Here is a 22,314-nt window from a genome sequence, read left to right as displayed (position 1 = left end):
ACTTGAAGTAGACATGATCAATGGGAGATAGTTGAACTACACCAGTTGGAAATATGACAACAATCTGATATGGTCCTAACCAACATGTTTGGAACTTTCTTGAAGTATGTTGGTACTTTGAGTCATAAAGGATTGCCCAATCTCCTATAGCAAATTTTTTTAATTTTATAAACCTATCATGCCACTATTTCCTCTAGTGTTTAATGAGCTTAGTATTGTTCAATGTAGATTTCCTCCATTCATCAAGACCATTTAAACTCAGGTTTTGATCCTATTGTGCAATAGTGAGTTCTATCCTAAGCTCCAAGGTGGTACTCAATGTTTTATATTCAAATTCTATAGGCATTATTGCTGACTTACCATAGACAAGCTCAAAGGGAGTAAAACTAGTTGTGGACTTCTAGGTGGTTCTATAAGCTGAGAGAGCTTTAGGAAGGCATCTAGCCCAATCCTTCCTATGGAGTGCTACAGTCTTGGTGAGAATGGATTCTAGCTCCCTATTAGTAACTTCTACTTGACCATTAGCCTGGGGATGGTAAGGGGATGATTTACCATGCTTGATAGTATATTCCTTCATAAGAGCAATTATTAAATTTGATGTGAACTTAGTCCCCTGATCAGATGTCAATTCCCTAGGAATGTCAAACCATGTAAAGATGGATTCATACAAAATCTTTTCCATGTTGATATACCTTGGGTGTTTCATGGCTTCAACTTCTGTCCATTTGGTTACATAGTTAGTGCACACCAAAATGTAGGATTTTCCTCGTGAAGTAGGTTTGATAGGTCCTATAAAGTCAATCCCCCATTTGTCAAAGGGTGTGATAACTACTTGAGGCTGCAAGGGCATTTCATCTGATTTAATGGGTCTTCCTATTGATTAACACTAGTCATATTTCTTCATATATTTGGTTGCATCCTTGTGCAAGCTTAGCCAATAATACCCAGTTGTCAAGATTTTGAAGGTTGTTCTTTTGGCTACAAAGTGGCCTCCATAGGGATCATTATGACATGCCTTCAAGACATCATATGTTTCATCCTCTCTTAGACACCAAAACATGACTTGATCAGTTCTAGTATAGAATATATATTCAACAATCCATGAATAATTAAAGCTCTTCTTTGCTAGTAACTTTCTTGCTTGGGTAGAGAAGTGAACTAGCATTTTACCTATGGTAACGTAGTTGGCAATATCTACATACCATGAGTTTTCTATAGATAATAGAAAAAGATGCTCGTCTGAAAAAATATCATCAATGGTTGTAGGAACATTAGGGACATGTAACCAAGAGAGAAAGTTGGCTACCACATTGGAGTTACTAGGTTTATCAACTATGGTGATGTCAAATTCTTGCATGAGTAACAACCAACAAGCCAATCATCCTGAGAATGCAAGCTTGTTCACCAAATATTTTATAGTAGAATAGTCAATGTGAACAAATATTTCATATCTAGTAATGTAATGCATGAACTTATTGAGGACATAGATTACTACAAGTAATTCCTTTTTAGTGACTACGTAATTAAATTTTTCACCTTGCAAATTCTTACTAATGAAATAAATGACATGTTCAATCAAGTCTACTTTTTGTCCTATCGCAACACCAATAGCATAGTCTAAGGCATCTATATGAATTTGAAAGGTAGGCCCCAATTGGGTCCTCTCAAAATAAGCATTGTGGTAAGAAATTCCTTAACCTATAGGAAGGATATTGAACAATCAGAGTCCCAAGGAAATTTAGAATCCTTTTTGAGAAGGTTGTAGAGAGGTGTTGCAAGTTGACTGAAGTTTTTAATAATCTTCTATAATATCCAACATGTCCCAAAAAACTATGTACATCCTTCTACTTCTCTGGCATAGGCAAGATACTAATGACTTTAATCTTTGCTAGATCTACTTCGATGGCCTTAGAAGAAATCAAATGGCCTTGCACTACCCCTTCCTCCATCATCATAAAACATTTCTCACTATTAAAGGAAAGGTTATAGTCCTGACATATTTTGAGTAGCATTTCTAAATTTTCTTCTGCTTCTTCAAAAGTAATACCATAAATAATAAAATCATCCATGTATATCTTCATATAATCAATAGAAATATCTAAAAAGATATTAATGATAGCTCATTGAAATGTGGTTGGGGCATTGCACAAACCAAAAGAAAAGACTGAGTAGGAAAATGTTCCCCATGGGCAAGTTAAAGTTGTTTTTTCTTGATCTTTTGGGGTTATTTGTATCTTATTGTAACCACTGAAACCATTAAAAAAAGAAAAATACTTTTTGCTAGCTAGGTTGTCAAGGACATTGTCTATAGATGGAGAGGGAAAATGGTCCTTCTCAGTGGCTAAATTGAGCTCCCTATAATCTACACAAACTTTTCATTTTCCTCCCTTCTTGAGTACTATAGCTAGGGGTGAGACTAATTGGCTATCAAAGATGGGGTATATAAAACCAACACTTAATAGTTTCTGTAATTCATTCTTAACTATATGTTTTAAGACAGGGTGAACTCTACTCTGAGACTGTCAAACAATTTTGAAGTTAGAGCTGATATAAATCTTGTGAGTATAAAGAATAGGATCTAATCCTTTCATTTCCATGCAATCCCAAGCAAATGTGCTTTGATTCTCTTGTAGTAATTGTAACATAACCTTCTATTGAGAAGGTGTTAAGGTATTATTTACATTTAGTTCTTTGCCAAGACCAACTTCCATCTTAATAACCTTATATGCCATGAATAATTGGGAAACATGAGAAGAATCCATCTCATGAGGTAATAATGAGTGGAGAAACTATGAAGCTTATGAATGATGTGGTGAATTCAAGGATTGTAAAATGGTCTCTAAGATACATTTAGCTTGAGGGCGCACTTGAGATTCTATTCCATATTCATTCAAAATAATGGATGAAATTATTTCATCTTCTTCTTGAGAAACTATAAATGATTCTCTACCTATCATCATCAACTGATGGATGGATTTGACTTTTGGATCATCATCACCCAAGTCTAGCTAGATTACTTGGTCATCTAGTAACAATGGTTGAGCAAGGGGGTATAAACTCAGGTTATTGGTATGAATGCCATTGGGTATTGTCATCTTTCTAGATCAAAAAGCTATATAGGCAGCTGTAGTGGCCAGCCATGGCCTTCCTAAAATTAAAGAATATCTTCTCATATTAGCCTTTAGGGAGAGAACAAAAAAATTAAATAGATACTCCTAGGATTCTAATGTGATTATAACAACTTCTATCATCCCATCTAGTTTAATAGTAGAGCTATTAGCAAGTTGAAGTATGGCAGGTGTCTCTCTAAGGCCAATGATATGTAGCTGAGACAATATCTCCTTTATTGTGACATTAATAGATGCTCCTAGGTCACCCAAAGCATTTTGGGCTTGGATCACATGAATAGTGACTATAACTACAAGACTCCCAATGTCACAGTATTTAGGTACAATTAATTTCTCTAGCATTAAGTTAGATAGTTATCCTAGGATATGAATAGTTTTTGGATCTTTTTTCTTCCTTCTTGGTTGCTTAATGCATGATTCCTTAATATCTTTATTATAGACAATGACTTCCTTAATAGAATCCAACAATGGTATTTTGATGGTCATCTACTTTAGCTAATTAAGAAAATTGATGACTGCATTATTCTTTGTAGGTTGGCTTTGTTCTATCAATCTATGGGGAAATGGAGGTTATTTGGCTACAAGAGAGGTCTATTGATTTGACTTATCTGTATGCTTTGTTTGAGGATCTTCAAATTCAATTATTACAGTCTTTTGGAGTGTAGGAGGTGCCTAACCTTAAGTGAATATCATTCAATGAGATGGCACAGCTTTGTTGTTGAGCCTATTGTTTAGTATAGTTTGGATTAGGATTAGGTTGAACTTGTAGTTGGGTTTTCTTGGGAGGAGTATTAGTGGCTATAGGAGGAGGAACTAGATCTTGCTTCTAAGGTGGTGACAATAGGGTTTGCTAACTATATTCGGTATTCTAATTCTAAGTTTTTTGCCAATCCTACTAAGCTTGCTACCAACCTTGCTAAGGTTGCTGCCAGCTATTATTTCCACTAAAACCAATAATTTGAAATTTTTTCCATTGATTATTATTATTATAACTTTTAAGAGGATCTTGAGGCATACCTTTTCTTTGAGCCCACAACCTTGTTTGAGTGACATAAATTACCTCTCTATTTTCATCAATGGCTTTCAACTCAGTCAGCATTGGTTGTGTCTCCACACTTGTAACAAACTTACATCTATAGTGTCTTTTCTTTTCTCTACAATGTGGACAATATTTAGTCAACATGCCATTAGCTTCTTCTTTCTTTCTTATGGCTTGCATGGTGTCTAGCTAAGTGGCTACATCATTAGTGATGTATTTCTTGAAATCTAACAACAAATTGGATAACTACATCTTGGATACTCCTGAACAACCATCAGAATTATGTCAATGTGGTACATCTCTAAGTTCCCTTCCTTTCTTCATAGTAGCTCTAGAATAATTCAGGCATATACTATGTATATTAGTCCAAGACTTTTGAGTGATATTTCCTCTTGCCATAAGATCTAGAGCTTCAATGCTTCCATCATTTACACCCCTCAGGAAAAGATGTTTCTTTGATTCCTCATTCAATTGATGTTGTGTATTACACTGTAGGTTGAATATGAACTAGGATACATAATCTTCCAAGGTTTCATCATCTTTTTGGGACATTTTGAAAATGTCATTCCCTTTCAAATCTTGAACCCTATAGTATTTCTTATACTTTGTGTGAAACGAGTTGCTTATTGCAGACCAATCTCCTACAACATTTTCACCCAACCCCATTAACCATCTTAGAGAAGCTTCTTTAAGTGTAGAAGGAAACAAATTTAGCTTGTGGGCATCAGTTGTATAGTCATAACTTCTACATAGTACATCAAACTCAAAGAGAAAGGTTTCAAGGTCTTTAGTGATCAGGCGATAAAACTTGGGAAGTGTAGTAGTAGATATGTTCTTCAAATTTTGGTTAACTTGCTGAGGGGGGATAGGAAAAGGAAATTTTGGTTGAGGCTGAGCCATTCTTAGAGGGGGTACTGGTAGTGGTGCTTGATAGATGACAAGGGAAAGTGGATTATCTAGGTATTTAAGTTAAGTAAAGAGACCATTCAAATGCAAGGATTCATTAGAGGATGAGGGTATTCATTCTTGAGCAGCAACAAATAGATTTTTGAAAGGTTCTTATTCATTCTCATTGTGAGGTTCTTTAGGTTTAGGATTAAAAATGTCTTCTTGAGTATTATGGGGAAGAAATCTCCCAAGGATGTCTCTTCTTCTATGCATGCAAAATAATGCAAAATCTAAACTAACATAATAGGGTTGAATTAGATTGACAGCTTCCCCAACAATGATGCCAAAAAGGGGTGGGAAACTTAATACCCCAGTAACAAAGGATTGTACATCCTTTCACATTGACTCCATGATTATACAAAATTATGTTTTTTCCTAATAATAACATACTGACTTCATTTTATTTTGTCAACTCAAGAGTATAAGCTTGAGAGGGTGGCTACAAAGTATATGCTCTGATTCCTCTTTAAGTCATTACAACTAAAATAGAAAGGAAATGTTGAAGGAGACTTAAGTTAGGAACTAAAATGACATATTATCTTAGAGCTTAAAGTAATGTTGCAAACAATAAATCTATCTATGTACCTATGTTATAGGAATAGTTCAATGATTTTGTTATCAATGGATGCAAGAACAATAAAATTCTACCTTGAAAAGAAGCAAGTAAGGAAATGAAATCTATTCTAACAAAGCAGTTCACTCATCAAGTGGGTTCCCTTGGATGAGGGAACAATAAAGACAATAAAGACAGAAGATGGAAACTCAAACTTTGTATTCTATTCATTCATGATAAGAGATTACATCTGATTACTACTATTATGAAAATTGATCTATTCTATCTTTCTCCAGAGAAAACTTCTTTCAAAGCTACAATGGGTGTTATTTAATGGAAAACTACAACAACTTCCTACTTAATGAGGATCAATTATAGATTCATAAAGTTTACAATAGAAATATCATTAACTATGATTTAAATTCTCCAAGAATATATGAAGTTGAGGAAGCTATATTTGTGCACTATCATAACATAAATCACGCAATAATCTGCTTATTGTAGTGATTCATCAATCTGGTTGGCTTTGACTTAATGTTGAAATGCTGACCTTGAATATGCATGACAAGTACCTAAAAAACATTGAATGCATACAACTTCTACATGCACATATATTGACTTCATCATCAATGTTAGAAAAGATTTAATGTTCAAACTATCACTCTTTTCAAATCCATGATATAAGATATTCTCCTTGTTAGAATCGCATTGAGGTCTTTTTCCTTGTGTTCCTCTACACCCAAAGCTTCCTTTTCTTATATTATTCTTTCCATTATTTCTACCACTTGGTTCATTCCTTCTCTTGAATATTTCCTCGACTTCGAGTGCCAACTAATAGTACTAGTTTACAATGGTAGAGCTTGTAAAACTTAATTTATCTTGAATGGTAAGCCTTAGTCCTTTCATATACCTAACAAGTTTCACACTTTTAGATTCAACAAGTTTGAATTTCATCATGAACTTCAAAAATTATTCAGTGTAGGTAGGGATGTCCATCTCTTTCTACCTCAAAATAATTCTCTTCTAATGAAGTTAAACTTAATAATCCTCAAGGACATAGGTCTCTCTGATTAAATCTACCATCTTCTACCATGAGGTGATTGGATTCTTTTCATTCTTTACCCTATCATATTGAGTGAAGTTCCACCATGTAAGTGCAGAGCCCTTGAGTCTAGACTTGGAAATCTTCACCCCTTGGTTCTTAGGGATATCTTCACAATCAAGGAAACTTGTTAAGGCATCTACCCAATCCATTGTAGCCTCTGGGTCCATCTGCCCATTCTATGTGGGCAAGTCAAGCTTAGCATCCATGGTTGTCTCCTCCATAGATTTAGAGTCCTCACAAGCAGCCTCTGGTCAACAAGACATTGTTTTTTCTCCTACTCAAGGGGTTCTTCATCACTCCCTTGTTTGACTTCTTCAGAGTTTTCACTACTTTTGTTACAAAGATCTTCCTTAAGCTTATCCATCTCTTGCCTCATCAACTACATCTCTTTATCTCTTTATTCATCTTGCCTTGTCTTCTGTTATCTAAAGTATTTCACAATATATGCATTGGTTATCCTTGAAGATAACCCTTCTTTATCTTCTCCTTCCATGTTGTTATCAAATTTCTTACCCAAAGGGATCTTAAGTTTCTTTGATACCACTTGATGTAGAGCTCTCCCTTAAATAGGCAACTATGGCATGGTGTGGCCTTAGATTTCTTCAAGTACTCCAAAATGGAATCAAGAGAGGGCTCTACACCTTTGAAACAAAGTTACTTGAAATCATAGCCTAGGCACCCAAAATAGCACAACTAGGTCTTAAGTGTTAAAGTTGATGAAAGCTCAACCCCAGAGCTCCCAAGAATCACCTGCATGTAAACACCTATCATAGAAGAAAAAGATGAGAGGAGGCAAGGGTTTTCTCTAAAAACATGCAAATTGTATTCTTAGATAAAGAAAAAGATAATGATTTACAAAGAGATCAATCCTTATAAAAGGATATCGAAACCTAAAAATAGTAACCTAAAAATTACAAAGGGGAACCTAGAGGTAAAAGGTATTTAATAATTACTAATTAATTATTAAATAGAGAATGCAAAAAGGGCATAAAGAGAAATCTTAAGAAGGGAGAAAAGGTAATTTAATTAATGAAATTAAATTAACCATTTTCTCTAATACCCTCCCCTAAGATGAGGAACAATGCAGTTACAAACAATGCAAAAAGAGCAAGAAAACTATAATGCAATGCTGAAAAAAAAATTGGGTCCTAGAAACAAGGCCCAATGGGGTACCCAATCACATCAAAATATCTATGAAATGGAGAAATAGAGAAATCCTAGTGGGAAAACCTCTACTCAAAAAAGAGATAGCTAAAAACCTAGTGAAGGACTAGAGAAGCCTCCAATTAGAGGAATGTTCCAAAAAAAGGAACAAAGAGTGATCATGAAGAAAACCACTAAAGCATGTAGAAGATGCAAACTCTGTCAAAAAGAAATTGTTGATCCATAGAACCTCATCTGAAATAGAACCTAACCAAGTAGAGAAGAGTATAATCTGCATTGAATCATTAGGCAAACAAAGGAAAACAACTAAACTAAAAAATAGAGATGGCATAAAACACCAAAACCTAAAGAGTTGATCAATCAAACCAAGGAAGGCTGCAACACAAGTAGGAAAGAAAAGAAGAGTGTCTATATGGTAAATGATCCATCTCACTGAAATGCATAGGTACTTGGCCACTATAATCGCCCAGTACATAGGATCAAATACTCAATACATAGCTCACTCCATCAAACCAAGGAAGCATGGGAAACAACAGAAGAACCCCCTCTAATGTAGACAAGGGTGAGGTGATAGGAAACTAAGAAAGTGGGCCAATATCTCTTGCAAAAAAGAAAGAACCAAGAACATTGAGAGTGAGGAAGAGGTAAAAACACCTATAAAGGCATGTGTTATCAACACATCATGGGGCTAATGTCATGGAAGGGATACCCACTTGACAAAGGAAGAAGGCACTAAAAGGAAAATAACTATCCCCCCATGGCACTTTATAATGTAGTGTGAGTACTATAAATCACCATGATGAGAAAATCCTAAAAAATGCAAGGAATGGCACTTTATCTCAATGGGTTTGAATAAAAATGCTTATAAATGATATCAATAATGATAAAAAAGGGCAAAGAACTATTACAATAGATAGTACAACCCAAAAGAAGAAATTTCATGCCACAAAAATGATCTCCTAACCTAAAATGTCTAAGATATCCACCATAGTATAATAAAGTAAAAAACATGATAGAAAGAGCATGCAGCAGAATGCGAAAAAAAAACTAGCATTTTTGAAAAGAGAACTGAAGCAGCTTTCCAAAAATATAACATTTTCAAAAAATAGAGTTGGGATTCTCAAGATATGCTCTCTAGAGTGAAAAATAGAACACTTGAATTTGACTGCTCATATAGGAAACCAAACTACATTAAAACTCCAAATTGTAGGAGTTGATGAAATCCAACTCCGTAGTCACCAAGATCACTTGTAGTGCAAATAGCTTGTCGAAGAGAAACCTAAGGAGCAAGAGCTTGAAGAAAACAAAGCAAGAGAAAATATTTCACAATAGGAAAATGAAATTGCTGGGAATGGATGAATTTAAAATGAGAGAGAGACTGCTTATAAAGGCCTCAAGGAAGCTTGTATAACAAGTTGGAAGGAGGTAGAAGATAAGGTTGACAACTAAGCACTCATCCACAAAAAAGTGGAACATGCTAGAAGGGAACAAACTCTTGTGTTGTCAACAACTCATCACTACAACTATTAACTACTAAATATTAAATAAATGCATTAACCTAAGTAAGCTTAAGTAAATAGAATAAATAATGAATAATTAATTAATTATTTACTCCTACACCCCCCCTTAAGTGCAACTTAGGGGAATGCCTTAAGTTCACAAAAAATTAAGAGAAAATGTAGAATGGGTCCCAACAACAAGGCCATATTAGGTACCCATGTACAATGAAAAGAAATGCAACTTCTGAAAATGGGGAAAGAGGGAAAACCTCATGGGAAAAACCCTCCCCCAAAAAGAGGTTAAAAACATGCTAAAAAAAATATGAAGTGAAGGAAGGAAGGAAGGCCTCAACAACACCCCCCAAGGACAACTTCCACCAAAAATGTTTCAAGAGACTCTCTCAAAACCATAAGTACAACCAGCACCCCCATGGGAATAGACACCAAAGCCCCCCCAGAATGATGGAGCTCCTGTAGAAATGATCAAACCAATGAAACTCCAATGCAGAAGGAACAAAGGCACATAACAAGAGAACCCCTGAATGAGAGGGGAAACTGGAAGGCCTAGTTGATGCCCAAAGGAAAAATTATGAGGATCCAAAAATGGAATCCCCAAGGTAGGTGTGATGACACTATCATGAATGTCCACTATAGTATCCGCAAAAAGTGTACCTGGAGTCTCAATGAATGGAGCTAGAGGATAAGGCAGAGCAAAAGAAGAAGAATCCTATTGAAGAGAATAGTCCTCAACTAGATGTGGCGTGGCAGTCAAAATAGGTATCTTAGGAATAATACAAAGGTTCAAGTATCCTGACTGCACCACATGATGCTCTTGTGAAAGAGAAGTAGTGTGCTCCAACAATGGAGATGGTGGACCAAAGTGTGAAAAGGTGTAGAGATGAGTGGAAGGATCAACTACCCCTATAGCAATGAGACTTCCTGTTACACGATCTTGAATGAAGATTGAATCAGTAGTGAACTCAACTATCTTCCCTGATCCACTATGTGTAATCTGAGAAATCAAGAGAAGGTTGGTAGACAAAGATGGAACATACAATACATCATTGAATATACCATCCTGGATGTGAACTGAACCTTTCCCACAAACTAGTAGTGCAGTGTTATTCCCATGAGAATATGAGGAATAGGAGAAGCCTCAAGAGTAGAGAAGACACCTTGAGAAGATGTCATATGGTGAGAAGCACCTGAATCTAGTATCCAAGGAACCTGTGAAGGAGATGCAATGGTATCTTGTAATGCATGACCCTTTCCAAGATCCAATGTAGATGGTGAAGATGTGGAAGAAGACTGAAAGGCAGACCCCTATGAAGTAGAAGAGGATGGAGAAGAGACAATGTACTTCTAAAGAAGAGCTTGCAAATCCACAATTTGTGTTTCTCATAGCCATCAAATCTCTCCTAAAAATAATGTGCCTCATCATGAGATCCTTTTTGACAATAGGAATAGGTAGGAGTCTCAGTCTTCTTTTTCTCCTTCTTCTTAGAAGATGATGAACCAGTAGAAGAGGGATCTGATATCTGCTTTTGATGGAGACACAACCCAAGAACAAAATGGACACAATAGGAAAGGGAAACTTTATTAAGTATGAAAATATGATAATACACTCATTTTAGAGAGAATAGACTCCAAAACGTGCCTTACAGGCTTACAATAGTATAAATTTGGAAATAATTTCTTCTTCTAGTACCTTCTCTCAAACTCCACTCTGAACTTCCTTTTACAATGTCAGAAATGTTCTTAAATAGACCCCAAAGGATTAAGGATTAGGAATATATTCTAGAAAGTGCTAGTTGGCATCTACTACCAAAATGGAAGGCTCCAAAAATTTCTTTAGCAGTCGGTGCGAAATTAGAAGAATCCAAAAATGTTAGCCGAACTTTCGAGAGGCATAACTTTTGAACCATAGCTCTGATTGACAAACCATTTATATTTTTGGAAAGCTCTCAAAGTGCTCTATTGCCTTATGGAAAAATTTTCTTCTCCCCCATTTTTCAAGCCTGTACAATGTCATTTAGTGCCTCAAACCTGACTTTGAAGCATTCTTAAGAGGTCTCCAAAAATTAAAAAACTGTGATAACTTTTAAACCTGTAGCCTTTTGATCTGATTCTTTTTCTGGAATGTTCTAAATTAAAATTTTAATCATCCCTCCAATCTACACCTTCTAACTCATCATAATTATGGCTCAATTACATAGTCCTTTTTTTTGGCATTTACACGTATCCCAAGGTGCTTAAAAAATCTAACCCAGAACACTGATAGTGGAACTGTGAGAGTTGGAACCTTTATTTGACCCAAATGGATATCCAAAAATGAAAACACATGAAACAAAAACTATCTCTAGGTATATTTTTTTTGGGTGACACAGGATTGCCCTTATACCTCTAGATGCTCTTGCATCAGCTTCGACTTCTGCTCTTGTGTATCCTTGAAAAGTAATGCCTACGACTGTGAACCTAAAAGTGAATCCATTTGATTGATCTTGGAATGTTCATGAGTTAATTGATCACAAAATATCTCAAATGAAGGCATCTTATGTCTATCACCCAATCTATAGTGGAGTAGAAAGTAGAAGAGAAGATCTGATACTATCCCCTCAACTTTGAGAGTATCAAAAAGATACACTCATCATCTGTCTTGGTTTTCCCACATCCCTACAAAAGTGTATGCAAAGATTTGAATTTCATCAAGAAGTCCTCAATGGTGGGAAAGTTGTCAGGTTTCAAAGAAGTCAACTCTATATCAAGCTGAAATGCTCAGAATTCATTCATTGTGTCAAAAAAAGTCTAAAATTTGAGCCAATAAGCCCGAGGAGTGGTCAAACCATCCAAGTAAAATAGCAGATTTTCTAAAATGTTCAGTGCAGTCAATCCCATGGCCTCATCCATTTTGTTCCTGTGCTAAAGAACCTTAAAAAGGCGCGTGAGAATAGGTTGATTCTCATCTAGACATGACCATAAGCCTCTTGACATGAGAAGCCTTATCATTTGTGTCTTCCAAGTGTGATAGTTGTGTGGCGTGAGATGGGTCACAAATGGATCTATCGTTGAGAGAGAAGAAGATGGAAGTAAAGGGTCTTATTCTGAATTAAATTACAAAAAAGAAAATGCTCCCCCCCCCCCACAATGTATAAATTGGACACTCTTTACTTAGTGCGATTACAATAGCCAATTTAGGGCCTATTTTTGAAAGTAGTATTTCTATCTATAGAACTTCTAATCTAATTGTAGATCTAGAAAGTAGACAAAAAATATATATACTTTCAAAAAAAATAGAACCTATTTATGTGTCTAGATGAGCTTGTACTAAGCATTTAAAGTGGCAAAAATTGAAAATTGCGAGTTGTAAAAAAATTTAGGAATAGAGATCTCAAACCACCTACACCAATGTGTAGATCATGAAATCCTACCCTAAAACAAAAAAAAAATTCTCGAAAAAATGAGTCCGTATGAGGGAGATATTGCTATTTGAAAATCACCTCTGTAGTTATTTTTTCTGAATCACTGTTGTCGCACCTCCAAAAAATAAAGAAAAAAGCCCAAAAAATATCAGATCTGTTATGCCAAACCCTCTTTCTTCTTTTTCTCCAAATAATGAAAAAAATGCTCTTCCTCCCGATTGAAGAAAAAATCGCAAACAAACTAGGGTTTGTGTCTCCGAATTGTAGCTTCAAAAAAATTCTTCAAACAAAAAACAACAAGGAGGCTCTGATACCATGTAGGAGTTGATGAAATCTGGCTCTATAGTCACCAAGATCACCTATAGTGCAAATAGCTTGTCGAAGATAAACGTAAGGAGCAAGAGCTTGAAGAAAACAAAGCAAGAGAAAATATTTCACAATAGGAAAATAAAATTGCTATGTGAATGGATGAATTTACAATGAGAGAGAGACCATTTATAAAGGCCTCAAGGAAGCTTGTAGAACAAGCTAGAAGGAGGTAGAAGATAAGGTTGACAACTAAGCACTCATCCACAAAAAGGTGGAACATGCTAGAAGGGAACAAATTCTCGTGTTGTCAACAACTCATCACTACAACTATTAACTACTAAATATTAAATAAATGCATTAACCTAAGTAAGCTTAAGTAAATAGAATAAATAATAATTAATTAATTAATTATTTACTCTAACACAAATAACCTACACCATCATGGTAGGCTTGGAAAGAGCTTTCTAGTGATACTTTTGGATCAAAAAATGGAGTTTGGATGAACAAGTTATTGTCAAAAACCCATAGACAACTTTTTAAGACAAACCAAATCATAGAAGAGATGGTTTGAAGGCCATCAAATTTCAGCTCCAAAATTGCTAACATCACACTTGTGACTGTTAGACCTGCAGCATTAGTACTTGGACTGGCATGCATCAGTACCTTGCTAACATATGTGTCCTTAATGATGCAAGCATCACATGCTTTAAAAAAGAAGAAGAAGAAAGCAAGTGTTTTTTGAAACCTTTCTTTTTGGAAAAAACATGTTTTTAAAAAAAAACTGGCTTCTTCTTCTTTTTTATTTTTTTAAATTTTTAATTAAAAAAATCATCACCTCATGAAGTGTGCCCAAATCTAAGAGCAATTTTTGCCTCAAATTTCAACTATGTCCAAATTGGACAAATTTTATATAAAAATAGGGGTTTTTTGGGTGCTACGAATCCAACGGAGAGGTCCATTTGGGCTCAAAATACACCAAAAAATGACCCCCCTAGATCCAATACAAAATAGTTCTAAAAAATGAAGCCCTCTAAAATTAAAAAAAACATAGATATGAAAGCCAATCCACACTTCTCAGAAACAGAATAGGGGCATGAAGATCTAGAGCTTTGATTCCATGTTGAATTTGATGAAAGCTCAACTCCAAAGCTCCCAAGAATCACCTGCATGCAAACACCTATCACATAATAAAAAGATGAGAGGAGGCAAGGGTTTTCTCTGAAAACATGCAAATTGTATTCTCAAATAAAGAAAAAGATAATGATTTACAAAGAGACCAATCCTTATAAAAGGAGATCAAAACCCGAAAAGAGTAACCTAAAAATTACAAAGGGTAACTAAAAGGTAAAATCTATTTAATAATTAGTAATTAATTATCAAATAGAGAATGCAAAAAGTGCATAAATAAAAATCTTAAGAAGGGAGAAAAGGCAATTTAATTAATAAAATAAAATTAACCTTTTTCTCTAACATTAAGTAGTAAACCTCCAAAAGCTAGGTTTATGCTTGAAATTGGAACCTAGGATTTTATAGGGGAGTGGAAAGGTTCCAAAGTACCAATCTAACACAAACTAGTGGGTTTGGTTTGCCTATCTTGTTCCCAAGGATCATAGATAGCAAAATTTCCTTTTGGGCCTAATTGTTTGGTTTTGTGAAGGAAATACAAAATTGATGATTGATTAGGTTAAAGCACTAAGTAGGAAACATGTAGGTATCTACTAGGTATCATTATCCACCCTCAAATTGGTTTCATCCATCCCCCAAGTGCCTATAGCATTTCAACACCTATTGTCTTGCACCAAACACATAAAGATGTTTGGCCTAGGGCTTGCTAGAAAAAAGTGATATCCTTGCTTTTTATATCTGATTCTTTAGGGATCATAGTATATATCTTCCTAACTTGCATTTTACCAAGTGGGATGGGGTTTCCATGATGGGAATGCAAGTTAGCACATTATTTCTAAAACTAATCACTAAATGGAGGGTTTTGTTGCACTCGAGAAGGAAGTTAAGATAAATTTAGTTGCAAAATATTTTAAACCCTCAAAACCACTTGCATTATTCTACCAAGAGGTTTAGGTTTCCAAATTAATTGTTTGTTCACTTGTGCCAATCTGTACCAATCTATACACTATAAAAATGCAGCATTTTACAAGAAACATGAGATCTTTTATTGATTCAAAATGCAAAATTACATATTATGTGTGTCTCTATCTTCCACCCATGTAAAATTTTTATTTTAAGACCTTTCCCAACTAATACAACTAATTTTCAAATGTTGTGACTACTGGGGATGATTAGGTGAATGTTTATTAAAAGTAATGAAAAAGTGTCAATCTTGTCGAGTAGTCAGTATTAGTCGAGCCTACTCGATCATTGAAGATAGTTCCCCCATAGGTGCTAAGAATTCTAGTATTAACAGAGTCTAGAGATAGTTGCAACTGAGTTGGGTCAGTTAACAAAGGAAAGTCAACATAAAATCTACACTAGTCAATTCTCAAGGACTGTCAAGCTCCTAGTGTATATCAAGCTCCAAGACCATGTCGAGTTGGATCGGTTAACAAAGGATTCCCAGTGTTAGCTGAGTACCTAGATTTAGAACCCTAAGAACACACCTATCCTATCCTAGGACTAATATATTCCTAATGACCATAGTAAAAAACCCATGGTTTATAAAACACCAATGGTGACTAGGCCTTACAAGTAGGCTTGATTTATTAGATAATTGTTTGTACCTATTACAAATGTCTCTTAGACACAAATGCCCTTGAGTAGAACTCATGTAGAGAAGAAATGATATATTCTATGGAGGATGGAGGGTTAGGTGCTCCTGGACCATACTCCCTTGCTTAAAAAACTTGATCTTAAGCACTAAACCTCTAAAAAATAGGTTTATGCTTGAAATGGGAACCTATGAGTTTATAGGGAAGTGGAAAGGTTCCAATATACTAATCCAACACAAACTAGTGGGTTTGGTCTTCCTATCTTGTTTACCAATATTTTATACCTTTTTCTAGAGGTGGTTTTCTTAAATTTTACCTTGATTGCATTTGATGCTTATAGTTGTAGTGTGAGTCATGGTATCCTTCTTTGGTACAAATATAATTGGAATGAGTGTCATGGCTAATATCTGGGCACTAGTCTTCATATTATTAGGTCCCCAAATATCATCTTATTTTGGGTACTATATATATTATAATGATTTGCATAGGATTTTTTTAATGAGGCAACTTAATTAAATATAATCAACCAACTATAGGAGAACTTTGATAAGAGCAACAAGCAACTGTTTGACATTTTTGAGTGGACTGACATCTTGTTCATGCTTCAATCATCATTATATTTTGGCTACACAAAAATCACTTCCCTTTGATTATATATTGGATTTTGGTTGAATATCTAATTGGAAGTGTGAAAAGCTTCAACATTATCAATCATTTATATTCTTTGCTATCAATTTCATTTCCAAGCTGTCACTTGGACTTTAGAATGTCATATTACTAATTGGGTGCAAATGGAATGAGAATCATCCTAGAACTCACATACTTAAAGTTCTCTATATTACAGAAAGGAATGAAATGCCTTCTTGATGCCCTTTCTTGTATGTTGTAGCAATTTTTTGAGAATTTTCTCTATCCCAATCAAACTTTTTGATACACTGTATTTTCCATCTTACTTTCTCAGTTGTCTAGTCTTTGTCAAATCGATATTCTCTTATATCGTAAGATTCTCCAAGGTAAGAAAAAAAAAAATCAATGATGAAGTCTTAAGCTATAGGATAGACCATTGTATGAAGCTCACATATTTGGAAATTGCAAGCATATTCATATTGGAGGTGACAGACATCTTCCAGATACTTATTTACAAGTCTAAGAATTGCTTCTCCAATTTTATTAATAGTAATAGGATGTAGTTGTCTACTACATATCTCATTTATTAATATTGTAGTGAGTGTATTGAGGCTATTTTGGTTCAAAGTGGTAGCCTTACAGCATAAATCCAAGAATGGTGACTATTAAGGAGAATATTGTGAATGCATCATGATATTATTTCACAAACTAAAAAGTATCTCCGTTATCATAAATGAGCAAACAGTTGAAAAAAATTTAGATGGAAGAAGTTGCATATCTAGAAATAGCCTAGGACATGACAAAACAAGCGGGAGAGGAAGACCACTCTACAAATATCCTTGAATCAAGCCCTTCTAAGTTATTAAAGATGTCAAAAAATATCATCTTGCCAATAATAGATTCCAATTTCAATTTAGCTTTTGACTTATCCATGGTCAATTTTGAATAATTATATAACTTCAAAATTTTTCATTGGTGCTAAAGATTTCTTTCTTTGATCAATATTACAAGAAAGATTACTACTGAGATTCCTAAAAGTGTACAAAGGAGAGCTTAGAAAATTTCTAGGATAATGATATATATAAGTTTTGTGGATCATTGATCTACTCTTGGGATATAGATTTTTGGACCTAAAATAAAGCAAAATCTAGGAAGAGCAACAGGTCAAAGACAATGGCAAGTCCTATTATATAGAATATAGGAAATCAAATTCAGTCCTCAAGGTTATAATTTTAATTCATGCTATTATCTTTCTATGATAAGGCATGAGTTTATATACCTAATTTTACCTTGAGTTCAAAATCTGAAAACTAGATAATCAAATCCACAAACAAAAAGTTTGACAAAATGCTTTGAGAAAAGTGCAGGTTTGCAAAAAAGTTAGACCTAGATTTGGGGTAGCAACTTAGACTTGTTCATAAAATTTAGAAAAAAAATACATTCTTATATTTAAAATGGGGTCAAATGACATACTCAACATGACCAAAGTACTCTATGCAATAGGTAGCAAACTTGGGTTTAGTAAGGGAAAAGACATATTGAAGCCAAGCAATGATAAAGGAAAAAGTATATGTGAGAATGGGGCCAAGACTCATAAGGAGCAAGTTAAGAGTATAGATTTGAATACATTTCTTATTGGGTATGATGAAAAAAATCTAGATGATGATTTTTGACCAGCCACAAAGGATATGGAAGAATCGACTACTACAGAATTCTAGGATACTTCTGTTGAAAAACATGTATCAAGGAAGGAAAAGGAGTTTGAGGATGTTTAGAAGACAACACAAATATTTGAGGCAACTTCTAAACATGAACAATTAGAACAGGACATTGAGAACACTAAACCTATAAGATTTACTTCTTATGGAATAGCCAAGGAATATACCTTCTTTAGTTTTAGCATCTAATTTACCATTCCTAAAATCCTTAAGAATGTAGCACTTGCTTCCAAATAGCTTAAAATATTTTACATACCATAATTCAAAAGGTGTTGAATGAGTACCTTTCTTGACTTGCACACAGTTCAAGGTATAGATAGTTGTACTTACAACCTCTCTCCAATATTCCAAAGCAACATTATTCTCCATCATGAGTGTCCTAGCACAGTCCATTAGAAATATGTTCTTCCTTTTAGAAATCCCATTTTATGGAGGGGTCCTAGGTGTAGATGTTTGTCTTTTGATTCCTCTATCATTACAAAACATCTCAAACTCATTTGATTTAAATTATCCACCTCTGTCATATCTCATACATTTTGGGCTTCTGTATGTCTCCTTTTCAACTCTAACTAAGTACCACTTAAACATTTGGAAAGCATCAGATTTATGTTTCATAAACATAACTATCATCATCCTAGAATAATTATAAAAAAATAGGACAATGTACTTTTCACCCTTGTATAAATGCACAATAATTGGTCCACCCAAGTCAATATGAAAAATCTCCATAATTTCTTTAGAGGTGTGAGTCTTAATTTTAAAACTAGATATTGTCATCTTGCATAACTGACATTTTTTGCAAATTATATTGTCATGTTTCTTCAATTTAGGAAAACCTCTTACTATTTTCATGTTACTAATACTGACCAAGTTATCAAAGTTAACATGACATAACCTCTTATACAATAACCCCAAATCATCAAATTCTATAATAAGACAAGTAACATCATTCATATCAAGATAAAATAGATTACCTCTAGTTTGATCACCTTTCCCAAATAGTTTCCCATTAGTGTCATATATCTTTTTTGTCTTGTTCTCAAAATCAACTTTACAGCCTAAACTATTTAGTTGTGACACACTTAACAAATTATAGTTAACTCCTTCAACATAATAAGAATTGTCACACATGATCTTTCTATGAGTTTGATACATCCTTTTCCTTTTATCAGATAGGGCGTATCATTAACAAACCTTACACTATTTCCATCATAATAATTCAAGATAATAAACTTACTTTTATATCCAATCATGAGATGTGAACACTCACTATCAATGACCCCTCTGTCATTCTTGTTCACATAAGATACCAATGTAGTTGTCTCATCCTGATTAGAATCATCCTTCATTGCAACATACACCACTTCATCATCATGGTCATCAAATCCATCTCTAGTTTCCTCTTCTGCAATGTAGCAAGATTTCTTGCCTTTGTCATTGTAATGTTCATTGTCCTCATCTCTTTTACTTCTATATTTATCTCCACTTTTATTGTTCTTCTTCTCTATAAATCTAGCAGCAATATGACCAACCTCGTTACAATTAAAATACATGATAAGTAGCTTACCTTTGAATTTTCCTTTGCCTCTATGAAATCTACTTGCTAGCAATGCTTCAAGTTGTTCTACATATGTATCATTGTTACTAGAAACATATTTTACCTTTTTCTTCTTCTCTTTAGGTTTTTTTAATAAAAATTTAGCTTTGAAAGCATATTCAACATTCTTACATTTGAAGTTATCAAAATTAGAGAGCTCAAAGGAAATGAACCTACCTACCAAACCTTCAAGAGTTAGATTAGAACCTGGTACACATCTTAATTCTTGTATGGCAGAAGATTTAATAGCATAGATGGGAAACGGTGTTCTCAATACTTTTCTTAATACAATCTCATCATCAATTTTACCAGTAGCTCCTCTTATAGCATTAACAACATCTTTTATTCTAGAGAAATATTCAGCAACGTTCTCACCTTCTTGCATTCTCATGTCATCGAACTTATCTCTAAGACCTTTAGATTTGGATCTCAAAACATTTTCATCTCCTCCATAAATGGTGTGAAGAGCATCCCACATCTTCTTTGCACGATCACAACCCTTGATGTCATCAAACTTAGAATAACTTAGGGTAGAGGTAATCTCCAACATTGTTTGATTGTGCTCTTTTTCAGATCATTAGTAGTAAGGACTCTAGTCATGTTGACATTCTCAGTGGTGATGGTAGATTGTTCATGGTCTTCAAGACCTACTAGGTGTAGCTTCATCAAACTTTTCCATGCAGGGAAGTTCTCCTTGTTAAGCTTGGGTACCTCTCTTTTTTACATCTTAACCTTTTGCTTCTAGTACCTTCAAACTAGTCCTCTTAAGCACTATAGAATTTTGATACCAATTGTTGGAATTCTTTAGAATAAATGAGAGGGGGTTAAATTAGTTATCTAAGGTCCATATGTACAAAGAAAAATTTTCAATACTTAGTAGAACCATATCCATAAAACCTTATTATGCATGCATCCATTATATCATACAAATCTTAAACTTTGTAGGTTATATCCTAGGTCAAAATAACTTTGCAGAACTGTAAACATAAAACATAACAAATTCAATAACACATTTGACACAAGGATTTTATGTGGAAACACAATTTGGGAAAAACCAATAGTAACATTCTACTAATTCTCACTGTTTTGAAGTAATACCCTATGAAAGGCCAACCCTATTAACGGTTACAATACACACTATTAGATGTGAACTAGTTAGAGGATTTCAATCACTCTTGTAGGAGTGAGCTTTGTTAGAGGACTTTGGACCATTCCATTAGAATGTCACCTGATTAAAGGATTTACAAAAGATTGTTAGGTCAACCTTAATCCAAAGGATTTACCCTAGAATGATATAATAATTAGAAAGAATAGTAAGGCCTGATCCGATAAAAAATTACAACTCACTTGTAGATTACATATCTCTTTTTTAGTCCACTATTTTTCTTGGCTTTCACACACTTTAGCTCTGATAGTTGAAGTCTCTTATGTTTGGCATGCCAACTGTAGTCTCTTCTATTTAGCCACTGAATGAAGCAATACCCTAGACTCCTTGTCTTACTTAGGTTCTCGTACATGACAACCTTTGCTTCTGACTGACTCTCTCTATAAATAGAGAATTAAGATCTTTTTCCGCTTAACCACAATCATCCATTTTAGGGTTAGGTAGGATTAGGTAGGATACAATGAATATACCCACTTTTATATTTGGTTCCTCTAGAAACTTCTTCTACAATATTCCTTGAATATGCCTCAAATCAGTTTACCTTGAATTATATGTCACCAACTCATCATTGTTATCTTCTACACACTTCACACAATTCAAGGAAACAAAATAGTCAACTCAGATTTGTTAAATCTTTGATTTAACATAAATACTAGCAATCGGCATCAATATGTTGTCACTCTGCTTCTATATTATTCTTCCACTTAGCCAACACTAGTTTACTTGGTGAACCCTAAAGTTTACTGATGCTCGACATCAACTAAACTTTACTCGGTATATACTGACAATCACTCAGCTTCCACTGATTTTTTCTTAGCTTGCACTAATTGCTCGACAAGGCTTGGCAGACACTTTTCATACTTGATCTTCTTCTAGTCTTAACTTGAGTAATATTTCATTTTAGACTTTAAGTAGATAAACAATACACTATAGTATCAATGTATTACTTGGTCTTAGTACTTCTTTTTCATACCAAATAACTCAACCTTTCTCTAGGAGGTATTGTTATCTCCTCTTTTCAAATCCTCTTCATTAATCAACTAAATGATAGCCTTCATACCAAAAAACAATTTTCTCACTAGCAGGTAGCAAGTTTGGCATCATTGAAAAAATAATGATTGTTTCATTACATATTCTTCACTTGAAAACAATCTCATATCAACACATTTTTGAATGTGGAAGAAGCCATTCAAATTTCCTAAATATTAAGATTGGCTTTCCAAAAGCATAATCCTATAGTACCTATATAACTAAACTTTCTGACATCTTATCAGGACTATGTTGACAAAGCCATAAAATCCTAATCTTCTTATCCAATTC

The sequence above is a fragment of the Cupressus sempervirens genome, chromosome 3 (assembly GCF_028749045.1).
Source record: "Cupressus sempervirens isolate cs-2001-9-10 chromosome 3, ASM2874904v1, whole genome shotgun sequence".
In the NCBI taxonomy this organism is placed as follows: domain Eukaryota; kingdom Viridiplantae; phylum Streptophyta; class Pinopsida; order Cupressales; family Cupressaceae; genus Cupressus; species Cupressus sempervirens.
This window is presented reverse-complemented; position numbering follows the sequence as displayed.